The sequence below is a fragment of the Telmatherina bonti genome (genome assembly GCF_933228915.1).
Source record: "Telmatherina bonti genome assembly, chromosome: 2".
Lineage (NCBI taxonomy): Eukaryota > Metazoa > Chordata > Actinopteri > Atheriniformes > Telmatherinidae > Telmatherina > Telmatherina bonti.
This window is the reverse complement of record NC_136620.1, coordinates 40,762,121-40,774,111: the sequence shown is the minus strand read 5'-3', so window position 1 is coordinate 40,774,111 and position 11,991 is coordinate 40,762,121.

Here is an 11,991-nt window from a genome sequence, read left to right as displayed (position 1 = left end):
TTTTGAACTGTGTATTTTGATATTGATTGATATATATATATATATATTTTATTTCGGACACAAACAAAGTTTATTCAACAGGTTATAGAAAAGGAAGTTATTATAGAGTCCTTGGAGGAGCAGGACGAAGCAAAGCTTATTTATTACTGCCCCCCCTACCTTTACAATCAGTCTTATCTTCCTCATAGTTGTTTAACTCATCACTTATTTGTTTGAATCTTTTTCCTTTTTTAAAAAAAAAAAAAAAAAAATTAAATAGATATTTACACATACATACTCACATACACATCTGCATATTTACGTACACATGTACACACATATTTACATTCATACACATAAGCATAACCACATTCACTCAGAGACAAAACCATTATTAATATTTATAATAATTATGGTTTATTTTTCCAATAACAATAAGCTTTTTTATGACAACTGTAAGATGAAGAGCCAGACTAATGTCAGTAGCAAGAGAAAGAGGAGAAGAAGAAAAGGGGAGGAGCTCTGCACAAAGGAGAAGCCTGGATTAAGTCATGAGGGGCAAGCGACATAGGTTGGATTTTTAGTCAATGAGATCACATCCTTTTCTCTAAACAGAAGGAACTCATCCTGGAGTGGACAGGACGGCCAAACTGTCTGTCTGTTTATCTGTGCGTGTGTGTGTGTGTGTGTGTGTGTGTGTGTGTGCATAAAACAATCAGGACATCCATTGCTGAGACAGTGGCCTGCAGCTCTGACCATGCATGAAGGAGGCTGCACACCACCACGGTGTGTGTGTGTGTGTGTGTTTGTGATTCTGTGTGCTGGATCTGTGACTCTCAGGGTTTTGGTGTGTGTGTTTTACATTTCTGTGCTCATGTACTACAATTTGATGCATCACAGGACAAGGTTATGCAAATCTTTAAAACACCTTAAATTTAGCAAACAACAAGAAGCCGCGCGGAAACAGATTTTTTTGGACATTGAAGAAATTCATGCAGAGAAAAAATAAATTCACAGAAGTTTTTTTTTTTTTTTTTGCTTTTTGCTTGTTCATCAGGGAAACACTACTTACTTCTTATGATGTATTTATGGCTGCATGTTTCTGTAGCGCTAAGCTCAGAGTGAAGGATCATGGGAATTTAGCTTGCCTGTAGATCAACAAACCAGCTGCACTGCTGCTGCAGTGTTCATCACAAGGAGAATAAACAGCTTAAGAATGATAAAAAAGAGCAACACGTGAAGCAGAAGGAATGACAGCAGCTTTGACTTTGTAAAACTGCTGACAGATGTGTGTTCATGCTGGAGCTCAAGTCTCTCCTGGAGGAAAAGCATTCGTGCATCTACGTGTCTATAAATCTCATTTCTGTAGGAAGCTGTATCTCTAGATACGTGGGAAGGATGCAGATTCATGCAGAGTAACCATTAAAGCTGTTAAAAACCACACATGAGGAGCAACGTTTACAGAAGCTGGTCCGATGCAGCCTCCTCCACATGAGCCCCCGCTGACGCAGCTGCTCATGGAGGACGAAGTGACTGGAAATAAACCAATAGAATATAATAACATTTGCAACTTGCCATGAGGATTTTCCTCCCCCTTTCTGTCCACCCTCACTCCACCCCCTTCAGACTGGGCTTTCACTTTGGGGGGCCCTCAGCTTCCCTCTCGGCTGATCAGTGAGCTTTCAAGGTACCCTGATGGATGCTAATGCCGGACTCTTTCAGATCGTTTTACAGCCGGAGCCTTTGATCTGCCAGCAGGCCTCTCTCCACGGGCTGCCTGTCCTGAGAAAATGTAAATCCCCGCCTTACAGACACCTGTGAAAAAAATACAGCAGAATGGGGGACAGAGAAAGAAGTGACTCGAAAGAAAAGGGGGGAAGAAAAGATACAGTATTGTGACATTTGGAAAAAAAGGGGGTATAGTTTAGATTGCAGAGGAGTAACAAAGAATGAGATTGAAATTAGGCGGAAATAAGAGTAAGTAGCAACAGAGGAACAGAACTGTGGAGAAAGGACTGCAGAAACTGAGACATGGCAACCAACAAAGAGGGAAAAGAGAAATGGGTACCACAAAACAGAGACAGAAGGGACGGAGCGCACAGAAAGAAAGACTACAACTGCAAAAGATGAAGAAAAGTTAATCTAAGAAGCCCAGCATGGAAGACAGGAGGAGAATGGCTGGAGGAGAGGGAGCAGGATGAGCGTAGCGGATGAAAAGTTGGTAAATGGAGGGACAGATGGACAATTTGACTTGGGGAAAAAAGGAAAGGGAAGACGGAAAGCAAGTCCAGACAGACATATGAGGCCTTCTGTGCAGCTCCAGGGACAGATGTGTCTGTGCTGTTAAAGACCTCTGAAGAAGAAATTAAAAAGAGAGCGTGGTTGGAGGGGACCCCGGTTACAAAGACCGGTGGGAGCAGTGAGAGACGCCTTCCTCGGTGGCAGCAAGGGTGGGGGACGGCCAGCGGGGGGCGATGGCCGGTGGGGGGGGCAGCCGAGAAGGGCCGATGGCCCACAGGGGGCGGCCGGCATGGAGTGGCAGTGCAGTTGGCAGCCAGATCAGCAGCGGCGGAGCTCTGAACGGTGGGGCTGCTGCTTGACAGCTGGGCGCAGCTGATCCTAGAACAGACTCTGGAACAGCGTTTGTCTTCCTGCAGCCAGCTGCTGTGTGCAGAGACTCGCCGAGGCTCACAACTGATTACCAGAGCTGGCAGTTCCATGAGGTGAATGGACAGAGCGCAGGAAGGTTGCGTCCTCTGAAGTGGTGCGGACCGAATGGCAGCCAAGCACAGCTGCCGCTCACCGTAAACTCTTCCAGCAAACAAGAGACGGAGGAGGGAGATTGCCATTATTGTGATCCTCCCTTTCTCTCATTGGTTTTGCTTCTCTTTCTTCTGCTCCTGCAGCCACTTGAAGTCATTTCTTTTCATCCCCAGAGGATGGGAGAGGAAATGTCTGCCTTGGAGAGGAGATAAACTGTCCTGAGAAGAGCTGTGGAACTAACCCACCCGAGTCCTGCAGGAGCTGCTGTGGCTCTCCTCCTGCAAACAATCGGCCTTGCACCTGCTAACTCTGCGCCGTCTTTCAGGCAGATGGTAAAAGAACTAAACTACTTTCTCATTTAGTTTTGTTTTACAACATTCAGAAGAACACAGAAAATGGAGTAAATTATGAGTGTTAATAAAAAATGAGACGTCATGCAGGCTTGAGGTAAAGAAGTTCCTTCCACAGACAAGTTCAGCCTCATTCCTTCTGATCATCATGAATGTTTGCTTTCACGCCGTCACCTCCACACTCCGCTGGCCTCCATCTCTACCTTCCTGCTGTCCTATCAAAACAGGAATGATGTCATCCTTCTTGTAGCTCCGGATGGGAAGAAAACCAAGGTCCACGGTAGCAGCAGCATCCTTCTGTCTGCATGTCTGTCTGATCAGGACACATCCGGCCATCCTGACTCCCCCGTCACTCCCCCAGGCCTCTGTGTTAGGAGGAAGGAAGGAAGGCCCTGCGGTCACACAGGAGGGAGGGTTTGAGAGAAAGGAAGGGAGGAAGTGTGAAAGGGTGTCTTAGCTGGAGTTGATCCACTCCATTGGAGCCTCTCACTATAGAAGGGTTGTTTGGACAGGGACAAGGCCAAGCACAAGTGTGTGTATCCATGGCTCTACACCAAAATCATCAGAGGGGGAAAGAGAGCTGTTGTTTATTGATGGCTCAATTCAAAACATTCTGCATGGAAGTCTTGCAGGACTTGTCGGCCTTTTGGGGACGGTGGTGCAGAACTTCCAGCTTCTGAGCTCGTTGTGCACCAGAGGCTGACAAGCTAACCTCAGTGGAAATTTAACTGAGTCATCAAGTTCAGCGAATGCACTGAACACCTCAACAGAACTTCCACTGATATGTGCGCACGCACACACACACACACACACACACACACACACACACACACACACACACACACACACACACACACACACACACACACACACACACACACACACACCAAGCAGAAACTAACTCACACGCCAGCCCAAGCTGCTTTTGCAAGAGGCTGCACGAGGCGATGTGTGACCTCAGCGGGGAAGACGGGAGTTCAGCATCACTTTGTGGTCCTATTTAATGTGAATTATAATCAAACCTGCAAAAGGAAACTCGACGTGCAGGCAGCAGGAGAAAGAAGTGCTAATCAACGCCAGCAACTCATCTCTTTTATGTTTGGCGTGTTGCTGGAAAGTAGGGAAGAACTACTGGAAAAATACATTTCCTGATGTGAGCGGAGGCAGAAACCTCCATGCTTTCCAGCGTGACGCGTCCTTTACCTGCAAAACAGACGTTTAAACCTGCTGATGCTAAGCGCTGGATGTAGACACGAAGTTCAGCCGGACATCTAACTTAGAAAAATTTCAGCAAACTTTTGTGAAAAAGTAAAATCTTGAACAAAAACTTGATCCGTTTCGGGTGGAAGGATGCAGGATTGTGTCGCTGGGAGCTTAATGTTGCTTAAATCCAGCATTAAATTACTACTGTATTAATACTGTAGCTTTAATAAAGCTCCAGCGTCGTCTGCCAGCGACGACTAAAACTTAAACCGTAAAATCAACACATCACTTCCTGTGTCGTTTGGTTTGATTTATAATTTCTGTCCATTTTTTTTTCTGTTGTGTGGAGTTGATAAGGCTTACAGTGGAGGCTTGAAAAGGCACACCCTTGCCTGCTCTTGTTCAGAGACTAAAAATAAGTGGTGAAGTAATGTGAAAAACGCTGCTCTGTTTACATTCTGGTAAGTTACAGCCTTCACACAGCCGGCCTGCAGAGCTGCATCTGGCTGAAATGACTGAGGGGAATTTCACTGCTCTTTTTCTGGCTGATGGACAAGGAGAGATGGCGAGAAGCTGGAGATGTTGTCAGGCAGAATAGAAGGAACTGAGCTGAGAAAGTGTGAAACGGAAGATGACTGAAGCTACTTAAGATTTAATGTAAAAGAAATGAATCCAGTTTAGAGCAAGAGATGCAAAAGCAGGATGACAGAAAGAGAGAAGCGGCTTCCATCAACACCAGCAGCCTCAACGTTGCATTCTTTAATATCCACTGGGAGTTGGGGATGGAGATAAGCCTGCAGGGCGGATGGTGGATGTGGATCTCTTTGGGTGAATTTATGAATGATTGGGATCAGAAGGGCACGTGGACAGATGTGTGTGCTCTGCTCGGCTCTGGCTGCCATCACGATCTCCTCTGATGACACTGCTGTCTTCAAACAGACAGCGAGACAGACAGAGATAAAACCAAATGCCAAGAGGAAGCACATTCACTCAGCACGCACTGCTGAGGCTTTTTACTTCCCTTATGATGTACATTCTTAAAGACAGACACAAATCAGGCCTTTTTTCCTCTGTGGGGATCTGATTATATCATTTATGATTTTGCACCGCTGACGGCATCTTGTGGATCTTATTTGAGAGACAACTTTGTAAGCGTTTCACTCTTAAAGTGGAACTATTATGAGCATTTCAGGCTAATTTATTTTTATTTCTGAGCCCAGAAGGGCTGGGATTGATGGAGTTATTGCCACAAATCTCTTTATTTACTTCAGACCGACCCTCTCCGTAGGCTGTCAGATCAGCCTGCGGGCAAAACGAGTGGATTGAGACTCTTCCGCATTAAGCCCCGCCTCCCGCCACTGCACTACATCGGGAGCGCGCACCGCACCTGCTTTCACCGTCATTGTAACGTCTCATAAACAGAAGGATTAGGCTAATATGAACTCAATAAAAAAAACAAACTACAACATCAACACATAGCATACAGCCCTACATGTTGGAACCTGAATCAGAGCCTGAAAACGAAGTGGAAAACAGCAACCCACAGCAACGAATGCAGCAGGATGTCTCTCTTTGGTAAACTCACCAGCCATCGTTGGAAATAACTTTATCCCACGTTTTCCACCCGCCTGATGTATTTGTACATGCCCTTGTTAACCAGTAGAAGGTAACCAATCACCGAACCTTATCCCCCGGGACGTCACAAGGATTTCCACGTAGAAAAAACTCTCTAAAACCACGCGTTTTTCGTCGCCATGGAAACCGAACGGAGAGAGTGCAGGAACTCAAACTCAAACATGCGTTTAGGTGATAAAAAACAGTGTCGTTCACATGTCTGATGAGGATTCAACACTGTAACGCTGTAGAAAGCTCAGAAAACTCCACTTTAAATACTTCAGTTAAAACAGTCCTACGTAACGAGTGTTTTGTGTTGGTAGGAGGAGAAGCCGCTGCACGGGAGTCACTGTTGTGCTAACATTAGCATTAGCAACATGTTAGGATTCAAGGAACTTTATTGTCACATCAGCTCACATTCACGTGTCAGAGACATGAAATTGGAACTGAGGTCTCTGGAGTGGCTGAGAGAAGGAAATACGAACGTATACTAAAAACTACATAAAAGTATGAATAGAAATAGCAGATAAATAAGTAGAAATATAAGCTAAACGATTAAAAGTATACACTGAATACCAATGTAGGCTACATGTGCATGAGGTAGCTTGAAGTATTGCACTTGGTGTTGTTGCATTGGTGAAGTAAAGGGAACTTTACTGCCGCCACCAAAGCGGAGGTCGTGTAACGGCGCTTTTGTCTCTTAGCAACATGACTCAAAGCGTTAAGGACGTATTTTGATGATGGAATCAGGAAGAGTTTGATTCTGTGGTTGATCCAGAACCCGGTTTGGATCCAGCAGAGAGTTTAAAGGATTCTTTATTACGAGGAGAGCGAGATTATTTTACCTTGAGAGCTTCTAACTAAAACATTTAAGCTGCAATCACCAGTAAATAAAAAGACATTTGCTTGGTGGAGGTGTCGCTCCGGTGAAGATCCCACCACAGCGACATGCATCATGTACAGGGCAGCACGAATGCTGCCACGTTGACCACCCTCCAAAGCATCTGGGTTGCCATGGCAACGGGGACTTGGACGCCTTGGAGGTAACGCACAACGAAGCGCAGAAACAATCACTGGAAAATGCTGTTAAAAATCAGGAGAAACATGCAAAAAAAAAAAAAAAAAAAAAAAAAGCCTGAAAGCCATCATGGTAACAGCCAAGTTTCAGGATTTTTTCAACTTTTTTCACTTTACTCAGTAATATCACAAGTTATGGGGAAATCATAGCTTTTATGAGTTCATATTTTATAGTGCAACACAGGCTATGCCACTGCATGAGAGTAGCAACAATATTAGACATCTAAGTTTATAATAAATTGAATTAAATGATGGCTTTAATAGCTCTTTTCTGAAAATACCACTGGTATGTGATGAGTACTCGGTAAGGGCAGAGGCCTGAACCCGGAGCTGGAACACAGCTCCATGCTGCAGGAATATCACAGACCATCGAGTTTTAAGCTGCAAACAATTTAAAAGCCTTGGGTGAGTAAAATAACCACATAAAACAGCCTTGATTGAGCCGATTAGGGACTGATGGGGAGCAGAATCGTCTGATACGGATAACTGGTCTGAGTCTAAGTAGCTAATCTTTATTTCACTCCAATCATCACTTCTCTGCTATTTTGAATATAATGTCATAACAGGAGAGAAGCAATGTGATGATGAAACGGAGCCGCCGCTGCTCACCCTCTTTTCACCTCCCAAACCTCTGATGAGGAAAATCAAGTAAAATAAGTTTGTTTCCATGTTATCTGCAGGAAATAGCATTAGCCAAAATTGTACTCTTGGGTTGGAGCTTGAAAGAGATGGCATGGCTGCAGCCATCATTAGTCCTGTCCCCCGACGTGCGGCCTGCCTCTGATCCAGAGCCAGGGCTGGACAGGAAGGCAGAAGGTGGGCAGGAGAGGGTCGCTAGCCCTGGGTGGGCTGCACCGCTTGGGTCTCGCTAATGGGCTGGCCACCATCAACCTGGTATGTCGGTATGCCGACGTCGGGGGGGTTTAAATCCCACAACTGAGAGCAAACATAAAGAACAATTCCTTTTATTTAATTTTTGTTTTCACTGTCCATCGTTTCTCATCTTCCCGTGAACTGGAAGTGGAACTGGGAGCACTGGAGCATTAACCGTACAGAGTTAATTCTGCTCTAATCACCGTGCTTTTTGTTTCCATGTTTCCATGTTTCCTCCTCCTCACTGGGAGCAAAACACTCCACTGCTACCAATGAGAACCAAGTCTTTTCCCAGCACTTTCAACAACAGCAGCTAGTTTTCCCATGCTCTGCTTTCAGAAGACCTATTTGAGGCATTTAGGATATCAAACCAGCTGAGAATGAATAAAAATAACTGATTGAGGCACAAATCCCTGCTCCATTTAACCACATTGTCTCAAACTGCACACGTCTTTATATTAGCCTTAAGACGTTGTTTTAAACATCCAGTTTTCTCTGCTGTTACATGATGTTTCCTGTTCTTTCAGAAACAATGAGATCAGTGCACAGCAGCATTTACAGCCTTGCTTTTTTAGCAGTGTGAGGCTGAATGCTTGTCTGGCCCTGAGGTAGCATGCTACACACCATTCAGACCAACAGCCTTGTTAAAGCATGCAGCACTGCAGCTCGATGTTGCAAGGAGATTTAGAGCAAATGTGGTTTAAAGAAATAGAAAGGCATGATATAGATGCTGGAAGGAGGCTCATGATGGGAGGGGAGGGTTTGCAACCATGAAACTGCAGGCAATGAGACCACAGCTTATCAGCAGACATCAACACCACTGAGACTGCATTTATTTCCCCCGAGGGACAAAAAACAAATAAAAAAATTAAAAAATGAAGGAAGTCATCGATTCTTCCCACAATGATCCCTGGGAAGAATAACTGCTGATTTTTCCCCTTTTTAAAAGGCCACACAGAAGATATTTCTGTCCTGTGGATGAATGATCAGGAGGAAAGACACCAAAAGGCCGGGCGGATTTAGGAACTGCAGTTTTTACAAGTTCTTGACCTGCAATAAAACAAGAAAACTCGTTACAGATCAGAGAACAACAAGCTGGTTTACACTGCGATTTCCCCACAATGGAGAGACGGAGAACTGGTCACGAGCAAAAGAAACTGAGGTGCTTTTCACACAAATAAGGAGCAGGTGTGGCGAGATCAGGAAGTACGTTTAACTGAAGACACGAGGGGTCAGAATCTACAAAACAAAACAGGAAGTTAGACGAACCAAAATGTTGATGAGCTGCTGAAAAGCATCACATCGGATGAATACCACTCAGAGGAACGGGACAAAGTATAAAAGACAGAAAACCACGGAGGAACCAAGCAGCAGGCCATGACGGGCCTGACACAAACATTTAACCCAGTGTGGCGTTCACATCAACCTGGATGATACACGGATATGTTGGCAGGTGAAAGACAGGCTGATCTTCTGGCAGAGCGGCTGTGAGGAGGGGTCACGACAGCAAACAGGACAAACATGACATGAAGATGAGGAGGAGGCATCAGCGTGTGTACTAATGTTCAACATCCTTCCTCCGACGTGCACAAGCTGCTCCACTGTTTGGAGGTGTGAAGACGCATCTGACAAGACCGTCGAGCATCCAACATGGAGGAAGACCTAACCTACCCTACCTTAACATAACCTAACCTACCCTACCCTAAACTAACCTAACCTACCCTACCTTACCCTATCCTAAACTACCCTACCCTAAACTAACCTAACCTAACCTAACTTAACCTACCCTAAACTACCCTAACCTAACCTAACCTACCCTAACCTACCCTACCCTACCCTAAACTACCCTAACCTAACCTACCCTAAACTACCCTACCCTAAACAAACCTAACCTAACTTAACCTAACCTAACAACCTACCCTAAACTACCCTACCCTAAACAAACCTAACCTAACTTAACCTAACCTAACAACCTACCCTAAACTACCCTACCCTAAACAAACCTAACCTAACTTAACCTAACCTAACAACCTACCCTAAACTACCCTAACCTACCCTACGCTAAACTAACCTAACCTAACTTAACCTAACATAACTTAACCTACCCTAAACTAACCTAACCTAACCTAACCTAACCTACCCTACCCTACCCTAACATAACCTAACCTAACCTACCCTACCCTAACCTAACCTACCCTAAACTACCCTACCCTACCCTACCCTAAACTACCCTACCCTAAACTACCCTAACCTAACCTACCCTAAACTACCCTACCCTAACCTACCCTACCCTAAACTACCCTACCCTAAACAAACCTAACCTAACTTAACCTAACCTAACAACCTACCCTAAACTACCCTACCCTAACCTACGCTAAACTAACCGAACCTAACTTAACCTAACATAACTTAACCTACCCTAAACTAACCTAACCTAACCTACCCTACCCTACCCTAACATAACCTAACCTAACCTAACCTACCCTAACCTAACCTACCCTAAACTACCCTACCCTACCCTAACCTACCCTACCCTAAACTAACCTAACCTAACTTAACCTAACCTAACATAACTTAACCTACCGCAAACTAACCTAACCTAACCTACCCTACCCTAAACTAACCTAACCTAACCTAAACTACCCTACCCTAAACTACCCTAACCTAAACTACCCTACCCTAAACTAACCTAACCTAACCTACCCTAACCTACCCTACCCTACCCTACCCTAACATAACCTAACCTACCCTACCATAACCTAACATAACCTAACCTACCCTAACCTAACCTAACCTAACCTAACCTAACCTACCCTACCCTAACCTAACCTAACCTACCCTACCCTAACATAACCTAACCTACCCTACCCTAACATAACCTAACATAACCTAACCTACCCTACCCTAACCAAACCTAACCTACCCTACCCTAACCAAACCTAACCTACCCTACCCTACCCTAACCTACCCTACCCTACCCTACCCTACCCTAACCTACCCTACCCTACCCTAACATAACCTAACCTAACCTACCCTAACCTACCCTACCCTAACCTACCCTAACCTACCCTACCCTAACCTACCCTACCCTACCCTACCCTACCCTAACCTAACCTAACATAACCTAACCTACCCTAACCTAACCTAACCTAACCTACCCTAACCTACCCTACCCTAACCTAACCTACCCTAACCTAACCTAACCTAACCTACCCTAACCTAACCTAACCTACCCTAACCTAACCTAACCTAACCTAACCTACCCTACCCTACCCTACCCTAACCTACCCTACCCTAACCTACCCTAACCTACCCTACCCCTCACGGGGAAGCCTTGCATGCTGTTCTGCTGCTGGTGGTGCAGCAGAACAAGGAGAAAATCACGTCATTTTGTTCTCGCCGACGTGTTTGAAAACACTTTTGTGTTGTATTTCTTGTGCTCCAAGAAGTGTCCTGTGATTGGTCGGACATTTGAGGTGGGCGTGGTTAACAAGCGCGAGGCGGAAAGTTGCCGCGTTTTTACTGTTGCAGGTAAAATGGATTGTTTTGATAAAACAGCTGATCGAGGTGATGAGAAAGTACCAACATTTTTACAACATGTGGCGTTAAAAACACTCGAATGTAGCCACGTGGACGACCCCCCCCGCGGCGTGGACGACCCCCCCGCGGCGTGGACGACCCCCCACGCGGCGTGGACGACCCCCCCCGCGGCGTGGACGACCCCCCCGCGCGGCGTGGACGACCCGCCCTGCGGCGTCGATGAAGTTGCTCGTTGAATACGAAACAAGCGGGTTTGTTGCAGAGCAGACATGGCCGCCTGCAGAGACCCCTCCTCGCTGCAGACGAAGCTTCTACTGGAGGATGGACCTGATAAAAAAACTATTTTCTTGTTCTTGCAGCTTCGAGAGGACGAACAAAGTTCTCGCTTCTCGTGGAGGATGGAAGGAGCTTAAGGAACAGATGAGCTTGTGTTTCATCTTAACTTTTACATCACAGGAAACAGAGGCTGGTTGGTGCTATTTTCATTCACATGGACATCGCTGCTGATGAAGTTTCATTTCATGGCAAGAAACTGAAGCTTTTTATAGCAATGAAGTTTTTATTTCCAATAAAAAAAGCAAGTCAGTCATTA